This window comes from Zootoca vivipara, chromosome 6 (genome assembly GCF_965207765.1).
Source record: "Zootoca vivipara chromosome 6, rZooViv2.hap1.1, whole genome shotgun sequence".
Classification (NCBI taxonomy): Eukaryota; Metazoa; Chordata; class Lepidosauria; order Squamata; family Lacertidae; genus Zootoca; species Zootoca vivipara.
In genome coordinates this window covers 94,277,135-94,286,223 of record NC_142589.1, presented here as the reverse complement: position 1 = coordinate 94,286,223, position 9,089 = coordinate 94,277,135, and positions in this window count along the sequence as shown.

The window sequence follows — 9,089 nt, the reverse complement described above, 5'->3', positions numbered from 1 at the left end:
CATGCCATCTGCGCAGGGGGGAACTGGCTCCAGTGCGGGAACATGTCTGAACTGCCCCTCCCCCCGCAACAGAGGAAGGATGCCTGGTATGGGGCGGCGTCAGAGCAGGGTAGCCGGCAGAGATACAACAGGGAGTCTCCGCCGAAGTTACCATACTTTGTGCTCAGAGAAGCCTTTGACATTACTGCTGGCTCGGAGCAGTCTTTAGGCTGCAACCTGACCACGCTTTCCAAGGAGTCAAGTTCTCTGAGCATGTAAAAAGATCACCATCACCGCCACCTCTCTTCTCTCCATTTTAAAAAGCAGTGTCCCTCTTGCCCGGACAGGTATGAATGAATGAATCTTTATTCACATCAGCCATCGGTCATAGCAATAAAACATCAATACGATATACAAAGAATAGAGATTAAAAAATCGATTATATAAATCACAGTTTACGGTTTTGAATCAGTAGTCAAATAGTGGACCTTATTCTGGTTGCCCCAGCTAAAAAACCTTGCCACCTTTGCTGTCCCCTGCTCCTCTTGATCTGCCCAGAGAAAGGACACTGGGGCAGTGGCTGGGCGACCCGGAATGGACAATAAAAGAAGGGGGATCATCTTATTCCTCAAGTTTGTAGAAAGAGGGCAAGCCAGAAGGGCATGCGACACCGATTCGGGACTGCCATCTCCACAGGGATGTTTTTTGTGTGGAATCTGTTGGAATCGCCTGAGTCCAGCTGAGGGCAAGACATTCAATCTTGCGAAGGTAAAAGCGTGTCTATATTTTAGAATTGCTAGGTTATGTGGATAGGGTACCGGAGAGTCAAAATGGGAAGGTGGAAAATAGTCACGCCATGGGCAAAATTTCTTTATTGTGGCCAAGTTGTTCTGACGCTCGAGATCATATAGGCGCTGACAAATTAGATTCTTTGCTTTACTAAACCCCAAAGTGAGTAGCTGTTGTGGGGGTAAATCACAAGAGCGAAGTTTTTGATAGACAGTTTTAGTCCAGGCGCTCTTGTGTCAATCTTGTAGCACTGGGGATATTAAACCGAGGGGGATTTGAGTTTAGGCGAAGCCTGGACAGCAGAACCTCAGGGCCCCTAATCCTAGCTCACCCTCTTTGCCGAGGTGATTTTGCATTTGGCGGGTGGTGGGGTGGGGGTGGGGGGACATGGGCAGAAAGAGAGATGATTTCTTTGCTGGGGATGCTAACAAGGTCTGACAAGCGTGGAGAGGGCTAGGAGAGGCGACTTCCTCCCCAGCCAGCATGGGATGGTCAAAATGTGAACCCACCGAGGCTCTGGGAGATATGGAGGTCCAAGGGTGTGCAAGCAATTGGGGAAACCACCCAGTTTGGGTGGAGGGTGAGCAAAGAGCAACCCCCCCCGTACTGTGTGGTGATTCTTAGGACGGAGAGGGTGGGGAGGTGGTGTAAAGATTGGGAGGGCAGGGGAATGAAGGAGGGAATGAGCAAAGGAAAGGAAAGGAAACAGAGAATGAAAGAGAAAGAGAAAGAGAAAGAGAAAGAGGAAGGAAGGAAGGAAGGAAGGAAGGAAGGAAGGAAGGAAGGAAGGAAGGAAGGAAGGAAGGAAGGAAGGAAGGAAGGGAGAGAGAGAAAAGAGAAAAGAGAAAAGAGAAAAAAGAGAAAAAAGAGAGGAAGGAAGGAAGGAAGGAAGGAAGGAAGGAAGGAAGGAAGGAAGGAAGGAAGGAAGGAAGGAAGGAAGGAAGGAAGGAAGGAAGGAAGGAAGGAAGGGAAAGAGGAGGGCAACCAAAATGGTCAAAGGCCTGGAAACGATGCCTTATGAGGAACGGCTTAGGGAGCTGGGTATAAGTAAAATAAAAAAATTCCTTCAGTAGCACCTTAAAGACCAACTAAGTTTTTATTTTGGTATGAGCTTTCGTGTGCATGCACACTTCTTCAGAAACAGTGAAATAGAAGTCCCCAGGCACTTATGTAGAGAAGGGGTGGGGAGGGGTGGGGATGGGGAGGGGAGGGGGGATCACTCAGAAGGGTGGTGGAAGTGGGTGATTGACTGACTGATAGCTGTTGATGACCGAAAACGACTGCAAATGGTTTTGCATGAAAAAGCAAGGGTTGAGATGGCTGAAGATCGCTTATCATGTATAATGAGATAAGAATCCGATATCTCTGTTCAAACCAGGTCCCTCCATGGTTTTGAGCTTGGTGATAAGTTGTAATTCAGCAACTTCTCTTTCCAGTCTATTTCTGAAATTCTTTTGTAGTAAGACAGCTACTTTGAGATCTTGTATAGAATGTCCTGGGAGATTGAAGTGTTCTCCTACTGGTTTTTCTGTCTTCTGGTTCCTGATGTCAGATTTATGTCCATTTATCCTTTGGCGTAGGGTTTGGCCTGTTTGTCCAATATAGAGAGCTGAAGGGCACTGTTGGCATTTGATGGCATACACAATGTTAGAAGATGAGAAATTAAATAGTCCTGAGATGGTATGTTGGATGTTGTTGGGGCCAGTAATGATGTTGTCCGGGTGTATGTGGCAGCAAAGTTGGCATCTGGGTTTATTGCAGGCTCTGGTACCAGTGTCCATGTTAAGTCTGGTGGTTGTATTATTGTGGGTGAGGAGTTGTTTAAGATTGGGTGGCTGTCTGTAGGCAATGAAAGGTCTTCCTCCCAGAGCTTGAGAAAGGGAGCTGTCATTGTCCAGGAGAGGCTGTAGATCTCTGATGATGCGTTGTACTGTTTTAACTTGGGAGCTGTATGTGATGACTAGTGGTGTTCTGTTATTTTCTTTTTTGGGTCTGTCTTGCAGCAGGTTCTCTCTAGGTATCAGTCTGGCTCTGTTGATCTGTTGTTTAACTTCATCAGGTGGATATTTTAGTTCTAAAAAGGTTTGCTGTAAAAGGCGAAAGATTTATACGATCTGAGGTGAAACCAGCGCCGATCGGCGGGGTTTTTGTCTCGCTCCGAGACAGCCCGTCTTTGCTAGAGGAGGGAGGGCAGCGAGAGCAGCGCTGCATCCCATAGAACCCCGGGTCGGGCGTCCCGGGGGCAAAACTGCTCGGCAGAGCCCAAAACCGGACTCCCCAACCGTCCGGCTGCCCTAGTAAGAGCGCCGGAGTGAGAAGGGTCGAAGTCGCGGGGGCCATTTTGAGCACCATCGTCGCTCTAGCGGGGAGAAGCTCCGAGCCGGAGGCAGAGAGCGCTGGATTCTTCCAAAAGAAAGAATTAGAAATTAAGACTGTAAGTAAGCTCTCAAATTTGGATTGTTTTGAATATTAATCTGGACTAATTTGGATTTGGGAGAGAGGGAAATAAAACGGAAGCCACCCCCTCCCACCGGTAGCTAAGGAACAGTAAAATAAATACCCGAAGCCACGAATTGAATGTTTAAAAGGTATCCTCAAAAGACATAAAAGGTTCTCCCCTGGATGCAGAGTAAAAGGGGAGAAGGACGATTCTCTGCAGAATGATGAAAAAGAAAGAGGAAAACCTTTTGTTTCCCCGGGAGCCGGCAGCCCAGACAACCCAGCGAGCTGACGAGGATTTATAAAGGAGTTTTACTTTATTTAGACTCTCAAGAAGCTAGGAGTATATGCTTTTGAAATGTTTGAATTGTGAAATGTTGGTTTGGACCTTTGTGAATCTGGAATTGGAAAATGCAACTACTTTGCTGAGGCTGGGAAAATAAGCAGCGATCATTTTCCACCCCACACGATAAGCAGTGACCTTGACAAGACGGAACTATGTCAACAAAAAGTTACTCGCCTGAGTTCCAGCGGATTGTTTTGACAGCCATGTGGGAATTAAAAATAGGACTATGCCGAGATGAGATTCAACAGCAAGAACTAAAGCAGCAATTTCAGATGGTGATTGCTGAATATGATTTTCCAGATGATGAGGATATTGAAATGGAAATGGAGGAGGAAGATAGCGACAATGATAGCGACAGCAATTTGGATGATTTGGTCAATGAGGTGGACTCTGACGTGGAGCATGAAGAGAACAACGATGATGACTGGGACAATACAACACAAAATGAAGCACACCACAAGGAAAAAGTTGATATTGCTTTACAAAAAGAGAAGCGGAGTACCCCTCCTTTGAGGAGGGAACGACAGGAACCAATGGAATTACAGATTTCCCACAAGGAGAAGGACATGAATAACTTAAGAAGGGGAGAAACTCAGGGGGGCCCCATGGATATCTGGGGGACAAAACATTGGAAAAAGGGGGTGGGATGAAGGAAAAATGGGAGTGTAATTATTAGGACGGATTATCAAGAGCAAATTTGGATTGTTGATTACGGAACTTGCTGGGTTGGAGGGAGGTAGTCGGAATCTGGGGAAGAAAGGTTATATTGGGATTTTTTAGAGTGTAAGAGCTAATTATGGGAAAAGTTAAAATAAAAGAAGTTTAGGGATTTAAATTTTAAGAAGTCTATTGAGGGGGAAAATTAGGCAAGGGAAGAAAAATTGGATAATGAATTATAAGGATTAAGAGATTCAGTGAAAATGGTATTAGCTAAGTTTAAAAATTTTATGAAGAGGAAAAGTAAGTTGTTTATAGATATGGAAACTGTTAAAGAGGATAGTAAAGGGATGAAAACTGGGAAAGGGGGGAGGTAGGGGAAGCCCACAAAATATGGTTTATCAATGTAAATTTGAAAAAGATTGTTTTTATTGTTTTTTGTCTTTTTTCTTTTTTATTATTCCTTTTTTGAATTTTTTTTTTCTTTTTTCTTTTAGTGTAGCTTTTTTCTTTTTGGATTGCTGGGTGGTTGTCTCTCTGCTTTCTGCTCCTGGAGCTCTCTGGTGGCAGGGGGGGACTCTGGGGGGGTGGGGGAGGGGGGGGACATAAACTCATCTACAAAATGGAACATCTTCAACTGCCTGCCTGCATGGGATACTCCTGTGGCAGGGGAGGGCCCATGGGAGGGGGGGGTGGAAAGAAGGTGGAAAATTTGTTTATGAAAGTGTTTCTTTTATATATGTTTCTTTTTGTAATCTGTAAAATCAATGAAAATTATATTAAAAAAAAGGTTTGCTGTAGATCTCTTAGGTGAGATTCTCTGTCTGTAGAGTTGGAACAGATGCGGTTGTAACGTAAGGCCTGGCTGTATACGATGGATTGTTTGGTATGTTTGGGATGGTAGCTAGAAGCATGTAGATATGTTTGTCGGTCAGTTGGTTTTCTGTATAAGGTGGTGTCTATACGTCCATCCTGTATTTTTATAGTAGTGTCCAAAAAATGTATTTCTTGCATAGATTGGTTCATTGTTAGGTTGATGGTGGGGTGAAAGTCATTGAATGTCTGGTGGAAGGTTTCCAGGGTCTGTTGTCCAGATAATAAAAATATCGTCAATGTATTGCAGGTACAAGAGAGGTTTGAGTGGGTAGGAGTTTAGGAAACGTTGTTCTAAATCTGCCATGAAGATGTTGGCATGAAGATGTTGGCATGAAGATGTTGGGAGCTGGGTATGTTTAGCCTGGAGAAGAGAAGGTTAAGGGGTGATATGATAGCCATGTTCAAATATATCAAAGGATGTCATATAGAGGAGGGAGAAAGATTGTTTTCTGCTGCTCCAGAGAAGCGGACACGGAGCAATGGATTCAAACTACAAGAAAGAAGATTCCACCTAAACATCAGGAAGAACTTCCTGACAGTAAGAGCTGTTCGACAGTGGAATTTGCTGCCAAGGAGTGTGGTGGAGTCTCCTTCTTTGGAGGTCTTTAAGCAGAGTCTTGACAGGCATATGTCAAGAATGCTTAATGGTGTTTCCTGCTTGGCAGGGGGTTGGACTGGATGGCCCTTGTGGTCTCTTCCAACTCTATGATTCTATGAAAGAAAAGAAGGAAGAAAAAGAGAGTTTAGGAGAGAGAGAGAGAGAGAGAGAGAGAGAGAGAGAGAGAGAGAGAGAGAGAGAGAGAGAGAGAGAGAGAGAGAGAGAGTCTTGCTTTTGAAGTTTGCGTAATGGTTAAGAGCGTTGGACTAGGACCCAGGAGACCAGGGATCGAATCCCCACTCATCCCTGAAGCTCACTGGGTGCCCTTGGGCCTAGTCACCACCTCTCTGTGATGACAGATGAGCTGTAAGGGGTTATGAATGGGGAATGGAAGAAGGGGCAAATTGCAAAGGAAGAGAACAGCCCATTCTTGCAGGGAGAAAAGAATGCTCAGAAGAAGCAAGGCTTGCAAGCCACCGTTCAAGGAGGGTGTTGACCAGCTGGAAAAGATTTCAGAGAGAGGAGGGTGGACCAAGGGGGCCTGTAAACCGAAGTCTTATGAGCAATGGGTTGTTTTATTGGGGGGGGGCGAGTCAAGTATGTTTAGCCTGGAATTCATCCAGTGCTTTTCCAGCTGCACTGGCTCCCGGTGGAGTACAGGGTCAGATTTAGGGTGCTGGTTTTGACCTTTTAATAATAATAATAATAATAATAATAATAATAATAATAATAATAATATTTTATTTATACCCCGTCCATCTGGCCGGGTCCCCAGCCACTCTGGGCGGCTTCCAACAAAAGAATAAAACACAATAATCTATTAAACACTAAAAGCTTCCCTAAACAGGGCTGCCTTCAGATGTCTTCTAAAAGTCTGGTAGTTGTTTTCCTCTTTGACATCTGTTGGGAGGGCGTTCCACAGGGCAGGCGCCACCACCGAGAAGGCCCTCTGCCTAGTTCCCTGCAACTTGGCTTCTCGCAACGAGGGAACCGCCAGAAGGCCCTCGGCCCTGGACCTCAGTGTCCGGGCAGAACGATGGGGGTGGAGACGCTCCTTCAGGTATACTGGACCGAGTCCTTCATGGCCTAGGACCCTCGTACCAATGGGACCACCTCTCCATAAATAGTAACACCTTAGAGGTCCGGGGTCCAAAGTAAATCAGATTAGCCTCAACTAGAACCAGGGCCTTTTCAACAATGGCTCCAACCTGGTGGAATACTCTGTCTCATGAGACCCGGGCCCTGCGGGATTTGATTTCTTTCCGCAGGGCCTGTAAGACGGAGTTGTTCCACCTGGCCTTTGACCTAGAGCTAACCCCTTTTCCCCTTTTCTGATGGGGCTGCATTTTAATTTTAATTCTGATTTGAATGTTGTATTTAATCTTGTTTTTAAGCTGTATTTTAATTAACTGTTTTATATGCGGTGTTAGCCACCCTGAGCCCAGTCTTGCCTGGGGAGGGTGGGGTATAAATAAAATTTATTATTATTATTATTAAAAGAGAAGGCTAAAGAGGTGGAATGATGGCCATCTTCAAATATCTGAAGGGCTGTTGTTGCGTGGAACATGGAGCAAGCTTGTTTTACGTTAAGGACCCAAACCAATGACAAGAAAGGAGATACCGAACTAAACATTTAGGGAAGAGCTTTCTGGAGGGATGTGCTGTTAAGACAGAGGAACGGACTCCCTCGAAAGGTGGGCTGTGATTCCTGCATTGCATGAGATTGGAGAAGATGACACTTGGGTCCCTCCCGGCCCTGTGTCCAGGGGCGGCTGTCCCCCAGCTCCATCTGGTGTGCAGGATGAGACCCTCCCTGCCCACAGAATGTCTCGCCCGAGTGGTGCATGCTCTGGTTATCTCCTGCTTGGACTACTGCCATGTGCTCTCCGTGGTGCTGCCTTTGAAGGTGACTCGGAAACTGCAACTAATCCAGAACGCAACAGCTAGACAGGTGACTGGGAGTGGCCACCAAGACCATATAACACCGGTCCTGAAAGACCTACATTGGCTGCCAGGATGTTTACGAGTACAATTCAAAGTGTTGGTGCTGAGCTTGAAAGCCCTAAACGGCCCAGTATCCCTGAAGGAGCCTCTCCACCCCACTGAGGTCCAGCTCCAAGGGCCTTCTGGCGGTTCCCTCCCTGCGAGAAGCGAGGTTACAGGGAACCAGGCAGAGGGCCTTCTCGGTGGTGGCACCCGCCCTGTGGAACACCCTCCCATCAGATGTCAAGGAAATAAACAACTACCTGACTTATAGAAGACATCTGAAGGCAGCCCTGTTTAGGGAAGTTTTCAATGTTTGGTGTTTTTAATATTCTGTTGGGAGCCACCCAGAGTGGCTGGGGAAACGCAGCCAGATGGGCGGAGTATAAATAATAAAAATTATCATTATCATTATTATTATTATTATTATAAAATTCCATGTGCCTATGAGCTTGCTTCCCCCACCCCACCCCCAATCTTTCTTGCATGTTGCATCGTTTTCTTTAGATTGTGAAGCTTAAGCCTGGCAACATCTCAGAACTGATTTTTATTTCTTTTTGTAAACCTCTCCGAAATAAGCTACAAGATGCACAGATGCTAATAAAAAATGAATTTAGGCAAGTGGCAAGCCAAAAATGCGAACATCAGTGGCTGATATTTGCCACTCTAACTTCCATGTCTGGAAGGTGCCATCGTAACAGCCCTGCATTCATTTTTCATGCCCAAGTATCCTTTTTTATATGTATACGTGGTTTGGCCCAGCAAAGGACCTTTGCACATGTTCTTTGGCTGGAGGGAGAACTGCGCTTTGGGCTCACGGATCTGGTCTGGGAACAGTGGATTCAAGACGTGCGCATTGAAACAAGCAAACATCCGCCCTGGGTTCAAATAGTAAAAACTACAAAAAAAATAGTTAACAAGAGCACAGATGTGCTCAGGAGAAGCTGTCGATCAATGGCCTTGCACCCTTCGGACGTCGCTCGCTAAAGAGCTTACCTCCATCCCCTAATCAGCTTCCCGATTCCTGATCGATCCGTTTGCTCGCTAAGCTCCCTCACCCCCCCCCAAAAAACACCCTTCTTCGCATGCCCCATGTTTTAACACCTTCCCCTACAATTTGCTTCGGCTGTCCGGGAACAAAACATAGTTTTATAGGAATGAAATTGCCTTTCAAAAGGTGGGATCGATCATTCCCGATCACCCCTGACCCCAACGGCCTCGTGGCTACGCGGAGGGGGTTAAGCTGAACGAAAGGGCCCTGAATGCTTCACAGCGGGGGTTCCCCTAAAAAAACAACACCCCGTGCTACTGGGAGGGCCGATCTGGGAGATTGTCCCCGTCTCTCTCAGCTCCCCCTTCCCAACTGCTTGCCTTCTGTGAATCAACACAGCTTTCTAAAGTCCTGGGCGGGCGTAGCAATTC